The 15700-nt window shown below is 37.2% G+C and overlaps 2 pseudogenes; both read left to right on the forward strand.

Moving 5' to 3' along the window:
- The first annotated feature begins 2105 nt into the window (after positions 1 to 2105).
- On the forward strand, positions 2106 to 7176 carry LOC128026584 (RNA-binding protein 25-like; annotated as a pseudogene).
- A 3352-nt stretch (positions 7177 to 10528) lies between these two features.
- Positions 10529 to 12802, forward strand: LOC128026781 (potassium voltage-gated channel subfamily F member 1-like; annotated as a pseudogene).
- The last annotated feature ends 2898 nt before the right edge of the window (positions 12803 to 15700 follow it).

Raw genomic sequence — 15700 nt, forward strand, 5'->3', positions numbered from 1 at the left:
AGTCTCTCTGTCTCTGGATGGTCAGCATCTGTATTTATGTTTGTTTACATTTGTTGGGTGACTGGAGACTGAGGGACAGCAGAAGACGACACTTGGGTGAGACTCCACCTCTCTGATTTCATTCATTTTGTCAAAGTGAATGTATTTGGATGATGCAGTGTATTACAGATCTCTGCCAACCCGTTTTAACAATACAGCAGTGATAAGAAATAATGGACATCGCTTTAAATTCTGATGTTGAATTATGAGAGAAACGCACAGGGTTTGTTTGGAGTAAGGATGTACAAGGTCGATACTATATAAAAAAGTGTAGTCAGTCAGTTTGGTTCCCAAGGACTATGTCAGTGGCAGGTGTGTATTTCAGTGTCTGAACGGTCAAGTCTTGGTCAAAATGGCCTTCTCGAAGGGGTATTCATGTAAAGCGTCAGTTTGTCGAAAAGAAATGGACAGAAAATATCTTTGAATTGTAAATGCAGCCAAATAGATCTGTTGTTGTTCGTTATATTATTAATATTAATTAAACTGCTGTTTATGCCAATAATTAGGCTAAACAGTTCCTTTGTTTTAGTTTTGCTAATATTAATATTTTTTGTTGTCAAAATAAATGTGGTTATATGTGTGTTTGTATATATATGTATACTTCTATGTACTTATATTTATTATACATGTTTATACATTATTATACAGATATTTGTATTTGTGTGTACACTGCCTCTCAGAAGTTTGGGGTCGGTAAGATTTGTTTTCTGTTTTTAAAAGCAAGGATACATTCAATTGATCAAAAGTGATATTTAAGACAGTTATAATTCTATTTTAAATAAACGCAGTTCTTTTGAACTTTTTTAATCAAAGAATTCTGAAAAAAAGTATCACAGTATCAAAAAAAATGTAAGCCCCTGTTTTTCAAGATTGATAATAATAAGAAAAGTTTCTTGTGCACCAGATCAGCGTGTTAGCATAGTTTCTGCAGGATCATGTGACACTGAAACTGGAGTCATGATGCTACAAATTCAGCTTTACCATCACAAGAATAAAATAAAAAATAGATGTTAAATATATCTAATAATAATTCATAAACTAATTATAAATTAATAATATATATAAATTAATTAATAATATCTCACATGTTTTATATACATGATTACTGTTTTTACTGTATTTTTGATAAAATAAATGCAGACTAAGATACTTTTTTTTTCAAAAACATGAACAGAGTCTTACAAACCCAATACTTTTGAGCATTATAAATTTATAAAGAATATTAGTTTTTGCTGTTACAATGATACTGATATTCCAATAATATTGTTATTGACTACAGATTATTATTATTGTATTACTGCAACCCTGGTAGGGATTATGGTTAAACTGACCCACCCTGCCTATGTATAAGGCCTAGGTAATTTCTGGAAGTGAAACCATCTTTCAACACAAAGGCAAAAGACAATTGTGTAACGTCTTCAAGTCTTTCATACAGAAAGCATATTTAGTGCAGTGTGTCCTCTTTACCCACCATTAAAATTATTACTTGCTTTATTTAGAATATTTCATATGTTTTAAGTGGACTGTAATCATGTATGAAGATGAATATTTTTACCTAAATATTATTGGGGAAGTCGTGGCCTAATGGTTAGAGAGTCAGACTCGCAATCGAAGGGTTGTGAGTTCTAGTCTCGGGCCGGCAGGAATTGTAGGTGGTGGGAGTGCATGTACAGCTCTCTCTCCACCTTCAATACCACGACTTGAGCCCTTGACTTGGTGCCCTTGAGCAAGGCATCGAACCCCCAACTGCTCCCCGGGCGCCCTTGAGCAAGGCATTGAGCAAGGCATCGAACCCCCAACTGCTCCCCGGGCGCCCTTGAGCAAGGCATTGAGCAAGGCATCGAACCCCCAACTGCTCCCCGGGCGCCACAGCATAAATGGCTGCCCACTGCTCCAGGTGTGTGTTCAGGTGTGTGTGTGTGTGTGTGTGCACTTTGGATGGGTTAAAAGCAGAGCACGAATTCTGAGTATGGGTCACCATACTTGGCTGAATGTCACGTCACTTTCACTTCACTTTGTTTTTTTGTTTTTTCATTGTTTCTCCAAAATCGTGTGTGGAAGGATGAAACTTTATATGGGAGAGGAATACTGTGTGTTTATCTGTTTGTACTATATGTGTGTTCTCACATTTACATGAACTAATATCTCTTTTACCCCAACGGAACCTTGCAGAAACTATAGAGGAGAAGGAGAAAGAACGGCAGCAGATTGAGAAAGAGAGGAGAGAAAGAGACTAAAAGAGAGAGCGAGAGATAGAGCGACGTGATCGGGAGAGAGAGAGACAGAAGGATAGAGAAAAGGAGCGAGAGACTGTAAACGTGAAAGAATGAAGGAGAAAGAGCGGGAGAAAGAGAGAAGTCGTGATCGCAGTAAAGACAGAAGCAGATCAAGGTGTGTATGAGTCTTTACAAACGTCTGTATTTTTTTGCCTGACCAAAACCTTTGACCGAAATGTTGCATAATAAAGTTGTGCAAACTGACAGTGTTTTTTTTTTTTTTTTTTTTTTACATTTATTTCTAAATGATTTGCCATATTTGGATTCCTTTAAATCACATTACCTAATTAATGGCTAACGAAAACCCATTCAGTGTTATTTAAAAAAACGTCATTAAATCAGAATTATTTTGTGGCTTTTAGTTCATGCCTATCCATATCAAAGAAGTTGACTACTTGCTACTGTACTCCTGAATATTCAGCTATCCACACATTTGAAATGTATAGGCTTTGTCTTCTGGGAAAAAGCAAACAAATGAAAATAACTTTATTTGTATGGCACATTTCAAATAGTGTTTCTCATGGTGTTTCATATTTGATTAATAATTAAAAGTAATGCAACAATTTTAAAAGTGACTAGAACTAAGAATGAAAAGAGTGAATAAAACAAAAACACTGTCCATGATAAAACATTACTATAATGTATAAAAAAATAAAAAGAAAAAACATTAATATAATGTATAAAAAATATAAAATATAGAAGAAAAAAAAACATGTTAAAGTTTCCTAAAGCTTATATTTGTAAAATTTAATTTCATGAGGTTTAGACTCTAAAGTCGAATATTTAGAAGATTTCTAAAACCATCTAAAAGGTTCAGCTAGAATCTTTGTCGCTATTTCCTTTGTAAGTGTTGTTTATGTTCTGTAAGTAGTTTAATTGCTAGTTTCTAATGTACAGAATAAATGTTGTGTGGGGGTGCGTAATGTTTTGAAGGGAGAAGAGTGGAGAAGAGAAGAAAAGAGATCGTGAGGAAGATGAGGAGGAGGCGTATAAACGACGGAAGCTTGAGAGGAAGCTACGTGAAAAGGATGCAGCCTATCAGGAGGTTTGGCATCTAAAATTGACTGTTGTAGATGATTATAATGGAACATTTTTGCACATTAATTTACTCTAAATGGTAGTGATAAACTAGATTATGAGGTTTTTGGTCCATAAAAGTGCAGAAAGGCCGGTGAGAGAAAATCTGTGCCATTCCAGAGCACTGCTTCTATCTCTGGAGCTCTGTAGTCTCCTGCTTCTGGATCATCTGCCCTTCTTTATTCTCAAATGCTGGACAAACAGAACTGTGCTTGAAACCAAACACAGTAAGATACTGTGATGTTTGTCTTTTGCAGCGTCTGAAGAACTGGGAGATCAGAGAGAGGACAAAAGCAAGGGATTACAGTAAAGAAACAGAGAGAGAAGAGGAAAGACAGAGAGATGGTAAGAATAAGTGGATAAAAACAGTTAGCTATCAGAGTGTATTTATTTACATGATGATATGGGTAAAAACTTTTTTTATTGTCAATTTTAAACAAATGTAATACATTCTTGCTGAATAAAAAATATATATACATATATCTTAAGTCAAACTTTTAAATGGTAGCGTATACATTTTTACTAAAAGATCTTTGCCGTCTTTTTGTGTAAAATGTTTTGTTATGTTTTTTTAGTTATAGCACAAGGAAGGAAATTGGTCTAATGACACACTATGTAGGAAACTTAATGGCCACAAAATCATCAATATATGTCTTGGCCCTAATTAGTTCCAAGAGAAAATTATGCTAATAAAACTTTTTTTTTTTCCTGAAGACTAAAGAAGCCAAACGCTTGAAAGAGTTTCTGGAGGATTATGATGATGACAGAGATGACCCCAAATACTACAGGTACAAACCCATACTAATTATGCAAATGCTTACAATGTCAAGGTAATTGAATAACAGTAATGCAGTTTTTACTCGGCATCATTTCCACTTGAGCAGTTTTGTAAGATTATGCAGAAAGTCTAAAAATATTACTGAAATATTTTTATTTAACATTTTACAGTAGGTGACCATAGTTGAAGTATTCTGTTCAAATATATATCTCTCCCTGTCTATGATTGTTGTCTTACTCTCTTTTTATCTCTCTCAGGGGCAGTGCATTGCAGAAGTGATTGAGAGACAGAGAGAAGGAGCTGGAATGAGATGAGAGGGACAGAAAAAGAGAGAAAGATGAGTTTGAGGAGATCAGACAGAGACTCCTAGCAGAAGGACATCCAGATCCTGATGCTGAACTTCAGAGGGTGCGTATGTGTGTGTGTTTTGATTTCTGCATTCGTCTGTGTCTGTGTTTAACTTTGTTTTTTTTTGCCTTAAAGATAGAGCAGGAGGCAGAGAAGCAGCGGCAGGCTCCTCTAAAGCAAGAGCAGAGCGAGGAGGTGCTGCACATCTCCTGTTTGACAGTATTGACAGTAAAAAAAAGGTTTCTATTTCAAATAAATGCCGTTCTTTTGAACTCCCTTCATCAAAAAATCCTGATTCATTCCAGATCACATTTTAAAAAAGAGAAAACAGACAAAATTGGTATAATATTTGACAATGTTTCTGTATTTATGGTATTTATTTATTTTTTCAGACTTGGTGAGCATATAGACAGAAAATCTTACTGATTCCAAACTTTTCAATAGAAGTGTACATTGATGAGATATTCTGTATTCGGAATTTTTCTTTTGAAAGTTTTTCTTACCATACGGTACATCAAATGTCTTGAAACTGCTTTTTGACTCTCAGGTGCTGCGGGCAGTCCTAAACTGCCCCAGGGAGGAAGACGAAAAGCTTTTGCTGCAGTGGAAAGTGTATTTACTAAGTTTGATGAGGAGGAGGCAGAGGAAGCATCAAAAAAGAGGAAGCTTGTACCTCTGGACTACAGTGAGGATGAGAGGGGAGGCCTGAGTCTTGATGAAGCAGAGGTCATAGGGTCACGGCCTGGTGTAAACACAGAAGAGAAATTAAACAAGAGCTGTCCACTGACTGGAGCATGGTGGACACAGTGAGAGAAAAAGCTATTAGACAATCTATTAGTGTGACTGCTTTAAATTGCTGTTTATTTGTATATTGTGGCTTCTAATTGCTCAGCATAGATATTGAAGTTTTATGCATTATGATTGTAGTTTATGCAGATGCGTGTGCATGCAGTGTAACGACGACTCTTTGCCCCACACAGACATTAATGGACAAGAGGATCTGCCCCTGGATCAATAAAAAAATCATAGAATATATTGGAGAAGAGGAAGCCACACTAGTGGACTTTGTCTGTTCAAAGGTGTGTGCTTTTGTCTTTATCTTGGTGGGAATATTGTCTGTTTTTCTTTCTCTGTATTAATGTGTGTTTTGTCTTTGTTGCAGGTCATGGCCCACAGCACTACAGAGGGAATTCTGGATGATGTTGCCATGGTAAATAGCACATGTAAAAGGTTTTTTTTGTTGTTGTTATTTTCACATACTCCTAAGTAATATTATCTGGTTAATCTCACAAAACCTGTCATGTCAGTATCATATTACACTCTTATATATAATATAATAAATAAATGAGTAAAATTTTATATTTCTTTTCATGACAATTTAGCACATTTCTCATTACCACACTTCCAAAAAATCTTAGCTATTTTTCACTTAATTTGTGTTATTAATTATAGTATGCAAGAACAATATCTAGATATAATCAGTACCGAAAATAACACAAAGTACAAGTTTATTCATGTTATTCAGTCATTTTAACAATAAGTACATTTTGTGAAAAAACAGTAGCTTATTTCTTTTCCTTTTAATTTTGGGATGGATTGTGACATGGCCAAGTTTTTGTGTAATTCACCAATTTACTGTGAGGATAATCATGGGTGTTTTTACAGGTACTGGAGGAGGAAGCAGAAGTGTTTATTGTGAAAATGTGGAGACTTCTGATTTATGAAACAGAGGCCATGAAAATCAGCCTTGTGAAATAACATGAACTGAGAGTGATAGAAACAAGCAGGTGAGAGGATGAAGTGAAGCTGGCTTCGCTCTCCTGCTTTTAGATCCTTTAAATTAAAGTATGGTGGATGAATGCCACAGACTGAAGCTCTTCCTATATACTCCAGAGGAATAACTGCACAGCTAGTGGTGTGTGTGTGTGTGTGTGTGTGTGTCTGTGTGTGTAATAGGCATGTTCCATTTGATCGGAATGCATTGCCAAAACCATGTAAAAGTCAAAAGCTTCTTTCATGCCCAGATTAAATGAGGAGTATAGTTTGGCTGTTTTCCATTAGACTTAGTTGTAGATTTTATTTTCATTATTTTCAGTCTCCAGTTTTTAGCACAACCAATTTAAATCAGCTTACATTTTTTCCTTTTATTATTTGAGCCTCGTTACAGGAAAGTATGATTTTTTTTGTGTGCGTGCAAATATTATTATACAAAACTTTATGTTTGAATAAGGATTAATTATCTCACTGTAAACAAGCTCAATGATGTCATTCCTGTGGAGATATGGAATTTTCTCCAGGTTTTGTCTGGTGGTTTTGAATGTGGTGTATTTTGCACATGCCAGCTCATCTGAAGGTTTGTTTCCATGGTGATTGATTTGACTTTGAAATATTAAAATGTTGCATTTTCTAAACTAGAACCAGTACTGTTGCCACTTTCATCTTTTTTTTTTTTACTTTTATACTTCACAGATCTAAATTATTGCTGACCACAGAAGCCACTGAAAACAAGTAGCATTATGTAATATATTTTTGTGACTTGATGGTTAATGCTTAACAGATCAGTGCTTCTAATGTATTTACCAGTAAATTGGGCAGACTAAAGCAAGTTGTCACAGGTTAACTAGATTTTGAGTCGAAGGTCCAATTATTTAAAAATAATTTTTTTCTTCTAAATAAACTTTTTCTTCTAATTTTGCTCTCTGGACAAATAATTTTTCATAAATGTTGGTACTTGCCAATACCGAGTACCGATACCAATATTTTTATTGCATTTGTAATTTTTTTAAATATTGGGTATATAAACCAAAAGAGTATGTATAAGGTTAGAGTATGCATAGTTAAACTGTGTCAGAACAAATGAATCTTGATAATGTAAGATAACTTTGATAGAAAGGTATGTAATTACAATAAACCAAAAATTATTCAGATAGCTGACCGTATTTACACAACCAACAATACTTAGTCGGGCAACCCTTAGCCTTAATGACTGTCTGTAGTCTCCTGGGCATGCTACCATCCAGGCTCATGCAAATCTGATAAAAAAAATATATATATATATATAAAATATATATCTGGTCTCTGAATAATTTTTGGTTTCACTGTAGGGGAAAGTGGGGTGAGTTGTGCCAGTTTTTACTCAAAGTGACTTTAAAGTGAGGCCATGACAGTAATCTCTTTCACTTTAGAATGTACATAGATTTCAGGATGTGGTGCATCCCTGAGAACAATAACTTTGGATCTGAAATAAATTGTTTCAGAAATATAGCTTTTGGGAAAAAAGTGGTATTGTGGCACAACTTGCCCCTGGTGCGGGGTAAGTTGTGCCTTTTGGGAGAATACGTTGGGGTAAATAGTGCCAGTGATTTCTGAAGCAAAACAGAACATTTTAATGTTATGAACTGTAATCCTATATGAAACCAAGACAAAAAAGGTTTATTCATATATTGTCATCCTATTAAACTATTGGAATAAGACATATTTTGTTGTCAATGCCACTTGTCAATGCTTCAGGGGAATATTAACTGGGATGTGGGTAGTTTCTTGAGCACATCACCTTCAGGGATAACCCCTTCACTATTTTCTTTAAGTGTGGGTGTGTGTGTGTGTGTGTGTGTTAGAGAGAGAGAGAGAGAGAGAGACAGAGAGAGAGAGAGAGAGAGAAATAGAGAGAGAGAATATGTCTTTTTCTTGGCGAGCATGATTTCACCAAGTAAAACATGTTCCTGGATCAACATCCTTGTTGATCCAGGAACAACATTCCAATCAACCAATCAGAAGTGAGATAGAACTTTTCAAGGTCATTCCAATCAACCAATCAGAAGTAAGATATAACTTTTTTGTCGGTCTTCCATTTATAAGTGCGTGGCATAATGGGTTTTTGTCTAAAATTAAGAATGCCACATAGTTTAAGTGCTAAAATGCAATAGTGCAATGTACAATTACAAATTAATAATGTGTTGAAAATAATCATAAGTGGAGGTGAGTAGTGCCACTGGCCCTTTGGCACAAATCACCCCATACCCAAAAATTAGAAAAACTAGCATGATCCAGCAGTTAAGAGCTAACATCATGCTAACTGTATAGACTCATTGTGTAGCCTGGTAAAGCACTAAAACGTGTGAAATGTTTTCAAACTTTTCTAGAATTGTTCAGACGCTACATCAAAAAACCTTGATAATAGAAATTTCACTTTTAAAGTAAAAAAAAAAATGTGATTACCTCTCATGCCATGTGTCTCTCTTCTTTGGAGGATGAGTAACTGGATGGCTTTTTAAAATTATGTAGTCACATGACCAATTTCTTCAATGGTTTTCCAGAAACAAGGGGTGGAACTACTTCCCCTCTGGCACAAATCACCCCACTTTCCCCTACATCCGGTTATTTTCACACTTAATTATGCCCATTAAAATATAATTCAGTTTTGGTTACATCCATTGTTCATGTTTTTGCTCTGTGGTCCATCATCTTTAATTTAATAGCATTAGAGCATGACGCGCTTGCTGTAATAATTAAGGTAACCACTAAATCTCCTGTGATATCTTTTACACAATTTTTTTTTTTTAAATCTGAAACGTGCTGCGATTTATATTTCAAAGCCACTCATATAATGCAGAAACACCCAAACAAGCAAAACGCGCAATGTGTGCATGTATTTGTATTCTGGTGCAGAACGAGAGGGACAGCACATACACACAGGCTGCTATTCACTATCACCAGAAAGTCATGTATGCCTAAGGTTGAAAATAAATGATGTTTATAGTGAATGCCCTATAAATTGTATTTTTTTAACGATTTAGTTTTAATCCAAATGCGTGTGCTACATCAAAGATCACACAACAGAAGTGCACGAGCGTGCTCTCTCTCTCTCCCTACCGTTAAGTAACTTGTACATTGTTTTACTTGCTTTTGACATATCCGACCGAACTACAAACTTTCCAGTAATTAACTGTATTACTCGTCAAGCTTGCGCATCTCCGCCGCTGCGCGCTCAATCCACTCAGTGTGCTTTATCACTCGTGCACGTTAGCTATATACAGGCATTAATACTGAATGTTTTACATTATATTCATTGCATAGATATCCTAGACAACCTTAATCTCTAATAATAACTCCACTCTACTGTCTGTTGTTGGTGTATCTTTGTCTGAATATGGCACTTATCACATGCTGTGTGGTGTTGGGGTTTTGTTTAGGGGCATTTTAACGAGTACAGGAGCTCAGTATCGATACCGGTGCATCCCTAGTGTGTGTGTGTGTGTGTGTGTGTGTGTGTGTGTATATATATATATATATATATATATATATATATATATATATATATATATATATATATATATATATATATATATATATATATATATTTAAATTCACCTGCCACTTTATTAGGTACACCTGTTCATTTGCTTGGTAACACAAATTGCTAATCAGCCAATCACATGGCAGCAACTCAATGCATAATGGGGAAGAAAGGGAATTTAAGTGACTTTGAACTTGGAATGGTTGTTTGTGAAGAAAGAAAAAAAACCCCATCAAAACAAAGCTTCGCTGTCTATATTGAATCTGAAGGGTGGCGCAATTACTCCTGGATGCTGGTGATTGCCTCTGCCCGACAAACTGAGAACTAATGTTGAGTGACTAATGCTATTTCAGAAACGATCTATTCAGGGTTTTTTATTTAGCACATGCGTTCTTCCTGTGATGTATGTATGTACTGTATGTATCAACTTGATGGAAATATCCAGTTTCTTACTGTGGGCTGTGCAAGTTACTCCAGGTGAGTGATGTTAATTACAAGAAGAGACTAGAGACTTTGTTACAAGTTTAACTCGGAACTTCACAACAACTGCCTGTGAAAATAGAAATGAGAAGGGGGGGCGGTGTATGTTTTCAAGCAGTAATCAAAAAAGTTTAAGACAAGACAGCCCATGTTCGACTGAGGTAACCACAGCAACGGTACGTTACTCGCGAGCTTTTTGTTGAGAACAGCTGTAAAAAAAAACGTGTTTATCAACATGGTTTTTCTATTGTACCTTAGATGGCAAATTACAATTTGCGTTGTGCTAGAAAATCCTCTAAAATATCAATAATACTATCAGAAGCTTTTAATTAGAGGTGACCCTGAAACAGTATATATATAAATCAATTATTTTAAAAAGTCGACCCCTCGCCTTATTTAAATTCGCTCTCTTTTCACTAGTAGCTATTGATCTTTCGTAAGTTGGGCAAAAGAGTTATTAAACACGTTGGAAATGGCAATAAACACCAGACGAGATGTAGTTTTAAAAACCTGGGGGTTAAAAGAGAGAGAGCGGGAGAAAGCGAGAGATGTGCACTGGGAGGAGGGGGGAGACCTGTTACTGCTGTGCCAACTGTGCGCTTTCACTGCGCAAAAGCGCACAGAAATGTTATCTGCTCAAATCTAGATATCATTCTCTTGATTCTTTTTCTTATCAAAGTTTTTTTTTCCTCAAGAAAAAAATGCATTAATATTACATTCAGCATGTATTTAGTATTTACGAAGTCAATCAGCATCCTCTTTTGACCTAAGAGGATCCTGCTTCTCCATGCGCTTTCTTTTCAACTCACCGTTTCTAACATTTAACGCGATTTAAATGTTTTGAGACTAGGGCTGCGAGGATGTGGACGCTACCGAGGACCCGGTTCGCGCACTGTAACAACGCATCGAGCCGCGATGAGAAAGAAATCGCCGTAAACATCGGCGGCGTGCGGCTGGTGCTGTGCGGGGACATTCTCAACCGCTATCCGGACAGCAGACTCGCCGAGCTTGTAAACTGCTCAACTCGGAGTTTTGATGTAATTTCTTCGCTCTGTGATGATTACGACCCTGGAAAACGAGAATTCTACTTCGACAGAGATCCTGACTCGTTTAAATGTATAGTAGAAGTTTACTACTTTGGAGAGATCCATATGAAGCGCGGAATCTGCCCTATTTGTTTTATCAAAGAGATGGAGTTTTGGAAGATTGACTTAAGCTACTTGGACGAATGCTGCAAGAGTAACTTGTCTGAGAAGGAGGAAGAGTTGGCAGAGATTGCAGACAAGGTGAAACTGATCCTGGATGATCTGGACTGTGACCCTAGCGTGAGCCGCTCTGAAAGGTGGCAGAAATTCCTCTGGAAGCTCATGGAGAAACCAGAGTCCTCGCTCCCTGCGCGCGTAATTGCCGTTGTGTCCTTTCTGTTCATATTAGTGTCGTCTATAGTGATGTGTCTCGGGACCATACCGGACCTCCAGGTGGAGGATTCCGAAGGGAACCGCGTTGAGCACCCGACCCTAGATGCTATCGAGACGGCGTGCATCGGCTGGTTCACGGTAGAGTACGTGCTGCGCCTCGCATCATCCCCAAACAAGGTGCGCTTCGCACTCTCCTTCATGAACATGATAGACTTCTTGGCCATCCTGCCGTTCTACGTGGTACTGGTTCTCACGTACCTCGGCACGGCAATGATGGAGCTGGTTAACGTGCAGCAGGCTGTGCAGGCGCTCCGCATCATGCGCATTGCGCGGATCTTCAAGCTGGCGCGCCATTCTTCTGGCCTCCAGACGCTCACGTACGCGCTCAAACGGAGCTTCAAGGAGCTGGGGCTGCTCCTCATGTACATGGGAGTGGGCATCTTCGTGTTCTCTGCGCTCGGGTACACCATGGAGCAGAGCCACCCGGAGACGCTGTTCAGAAGCATCCCGCAGTCCTTCTGGTGGGCCATCATCACCATGACCACCGTCGGCTATGGGGACATCTACCCAAAAACCACCCTAGGTCGGTGCAACGCGGCCATCAGCTTTCTGTGCGGGGTGATCGCTATAGCGCTGCCCATCCATCCCATCATCAACAATTTCGTCATCTATTACAACAAGCAGAAAGTGCTAGAAACCGCCGCCAAGCACGAGTTGGAGCTCATGGAGCTGCGCGCACTCGAACTCTCAATGAAAAGCTCCTCGCGCAGGTGTGACGCGCCCGGGAACGCGTGGGAAGGTGCCATGCGCGCGTCGCGTAGCGATACACACATCCCGCTCCTTTCGCGAGCGCACAGAACTGAGGGAGCCCGTGAAGAAGAAAAGCCTGACTTCGGACCAGAGTGAAAGAAACTCGTAAAGCAATTTAAGTTTCACGTGAGATTGTGTTGTTATGGTCATTGTGCGCTATAAACTACCGAGCTGCAGTGTGACCGTCAAGATGCTTGCTTTTTCACTGGACAGCAAAAATCAATTCCTCTTCAAAAGTGTTATTTTGTATTATTTAAATAAAGTGCATGTCAAATTTCAAGCGTATGTGTTTTTGATGATTATGGCGCAACCAAAATGTTTACATCATCAGAATCATATATTTCACAAACACACATACAGCAAGCTACAGGTGAGACAACAGTATCATACACGACTACTATCCTCATAGACGTTCTGAGTGCAAAATTATGAAAGATTTACAGGACAAATCTGAGGTAAGAAAGTACCATTTTACTTTTTTATTTGATTTTTAATCATGTTAATTGATGGTACATGGTTACATTTATATTGTGAATTGGCAGGTTGACTCCACAAGGAGGAGACTGTGATGAGGGTAGGATAAAAATTCATATAAGCAAAATTTATTTATTTTGTTGTGTTAGCACTCTTGCCAGTGGTGAGGTAGCATCTTCACTCTTTGTATTTGGCATTAATTATTCATTTATATTATATATGTGTGTTTTGTTTCTGGAATTCAGATTTTATTTGTTGCTAGGAAGCAACTGTCTGACAAATACCAAGCATCTGTCTATTTTTTTATGATGGTGTTTTTTTTCCATTCTCAGTATGAAAAGGACTTACAAGCTGTAGACATGAGAGAGATTCTAAAAAAGTCTTTACTGGGAGGAAGGGTAACTCAGATGTTAACTGAGCTACAGATGAGGTTTTTTTTTTCTTTTAAGCACTCCATCCTCAAACGAAATAATTTTCATCTAACTTTCTTACACACTGTCTCCTTACCTCTTCAAAGTGATCCAATTACATGTGGTTAGTGCTAAATAAAGTTGTAAATGGGCTTACTTGCAGCACATTTGGAGGCACTTGGAATTGCATGTGACCACACTGCCTTTTATAGTATAAAACAACTGTATTTGTCCTTGAATTACAGTGTTGCTCAAAACTGGTCTATTTGCTCAGGTTTGCTTAAAAGCACAGCGCCCCTGTGCAAGCAGTTCGCAAAACAGGTGTCTGAAAAAATTTCACAATTTTGATTTATTCTTATATTGTTATTTCCTGATGTCCAATTCCTGACTCAACATTCCAGCTCAGAGATAAAAACAAATGAGTCACAGAATCCACATAAACATGCCGGAATTCAGCGAAGAGCCACTGGAGGCTAAGAATAACACCCCCAGCATGATGTGAGCTGGTGTCAGTCATGAGAACCGATACTAAGCATTTATGGAGGGAATGTGTGTCTGGTTGTTATATGAACATGTCTGCATAGCAGGGGGTTCTCACATACACCCTCGAAACGCTCAGACAAGATGGTTGCCCTGGCACCTCCAAGCGTGATGAGAGAGCTGACATGGTTCAGAGTCGCAGCGTGAGGAGGGTGTGCTTCTGTGTGGGTTAGTGTGAATAGTTTAATACTTCTTTTGTATTACAGTTTTAGTGTCTCTTAAAGTTTAATAATAAATATTGTTGATGTGGTTTCCATACAGGTTTGAAGCATTGATTCTTGCATAGAGGACTAAGACTAGAGGACATTTATGCCAATTAACAGGACCTAAATGTAGTTCAGCCGTAATTATGCCACTAAATGTTGTTCCCATTTGAAACTGTTGTATGTGATGTTCTGATTGAGAATAAGAGACAAAAATGTGCTTCCATAAGTCTGTTCTCCAAAATTATTTATGCAGGATTCACATGGTCATGGGAAACTCAGGAAAACCATGGAAGTTAGATTTGTGAAATGTATAGAAATTTACATTGTGTGTGTGTGTATATATAGCTGTGCCTAATTCCCATATTTAATCAATTAATCAAATTCTGTAATTTTCTTAATCAGTATAACTTCATAAATGTTTTTGATAAATGAATGAATTTATTTGATATTATGATTTGTGACCTATAAATACCTATATTATCTATCAAATATCGTTATTTTTTTTCCCTGTATTGACTTTTTTTTTTTATTTAACCTTAAACTTTCAAGCGTTTATGCTTAATACAATTTGTTAATGGAGTAAGAAAAAATACATTCAAGATTTAAAGACATCCTTTGAAAATCATTTTGCTTGCAAGTTTTACAGTGCATGTGTGAATTAAAGTGCAGTTAGAAAATGAATGAGATTGTGATTATAATTGCAAGTATGTATATAGCTGAGGTTTTGTGCATGTGAGTGCTTATTCCTTGCATGCACTGGACAAGTGAATGTCCTTTTACTGTAATCTTTGCTGACAACAGAGCATTTACACACCATCCTCATAGTGCAAGAGTTTGCATGCTTTATAGCTGTAGATTACACTTTCCAGTCAATTCTAGCATCTGTAATAGAATGTGTTAGCTGTGAACATGCAAGCACAAATTCTAAGTATATTTTAACAAAAACTTTTCTTCCTTGTGTTTGTGCACAGGTTAGAAACGTGAAGTATATTTGTGAGAGAGGCAGAAAAGTGAGTAGCTGGGAGCACATTCACTCTGGTGATCAAGAGCATTTTGGATATTTTTTTTTTATTAATATTTTTATACTTTTTCACATATTGTAACTTTTCACTTAATGTTACAATTGGTGCTTTTAATCATACAAAAAAAAAAGATACATTTTGTTCAACCACAGCATATAATTAAAGTGTTTTTGACGGGCTGTAAGTGAATTCCCTTGTTAAAAGAAACTGAACCATTTCTCAGTCATTTTTCTGTGCAGTTTTATATTTTCTTCTGTCCATTCCGTTATCCTCCGGGTGTGTAATTGCCATTATGTGACTCAAGTGTTTGTTGACATTTAAACATCCAATTATGTGTGCTCTCAAACACTTAATTGCATTTAATATTTTGCAATTATGCTGCATAAAAAATAAAAACCTTCCAGTATAAATGGTGACATCTAATAAGTAGCAACTGATTCTCGGAATTGTGTGATAATAAATCTGCTGTTGCTAAGAAAGGTAAAAGGCTCTTGGGTGAAATCATCCATTCATCCATACTTTATTG

Source organism: Carassius gibelio, chromosome A13 (assembly GCF_023724105.1).
Source record: "Carassius gibelio isolate Cgi1373 ecotype wild population from Czech Republic chromosome A13, carGib1.2-hapl.c, whole genome shotgun sequence".
Classification (NCBI taxonomy): Eukaryota; Metazoa; Chordata; class Actinopteri; order Cypriniformes; family Cyprinidae; genus Carassius; species Carassius gibelio.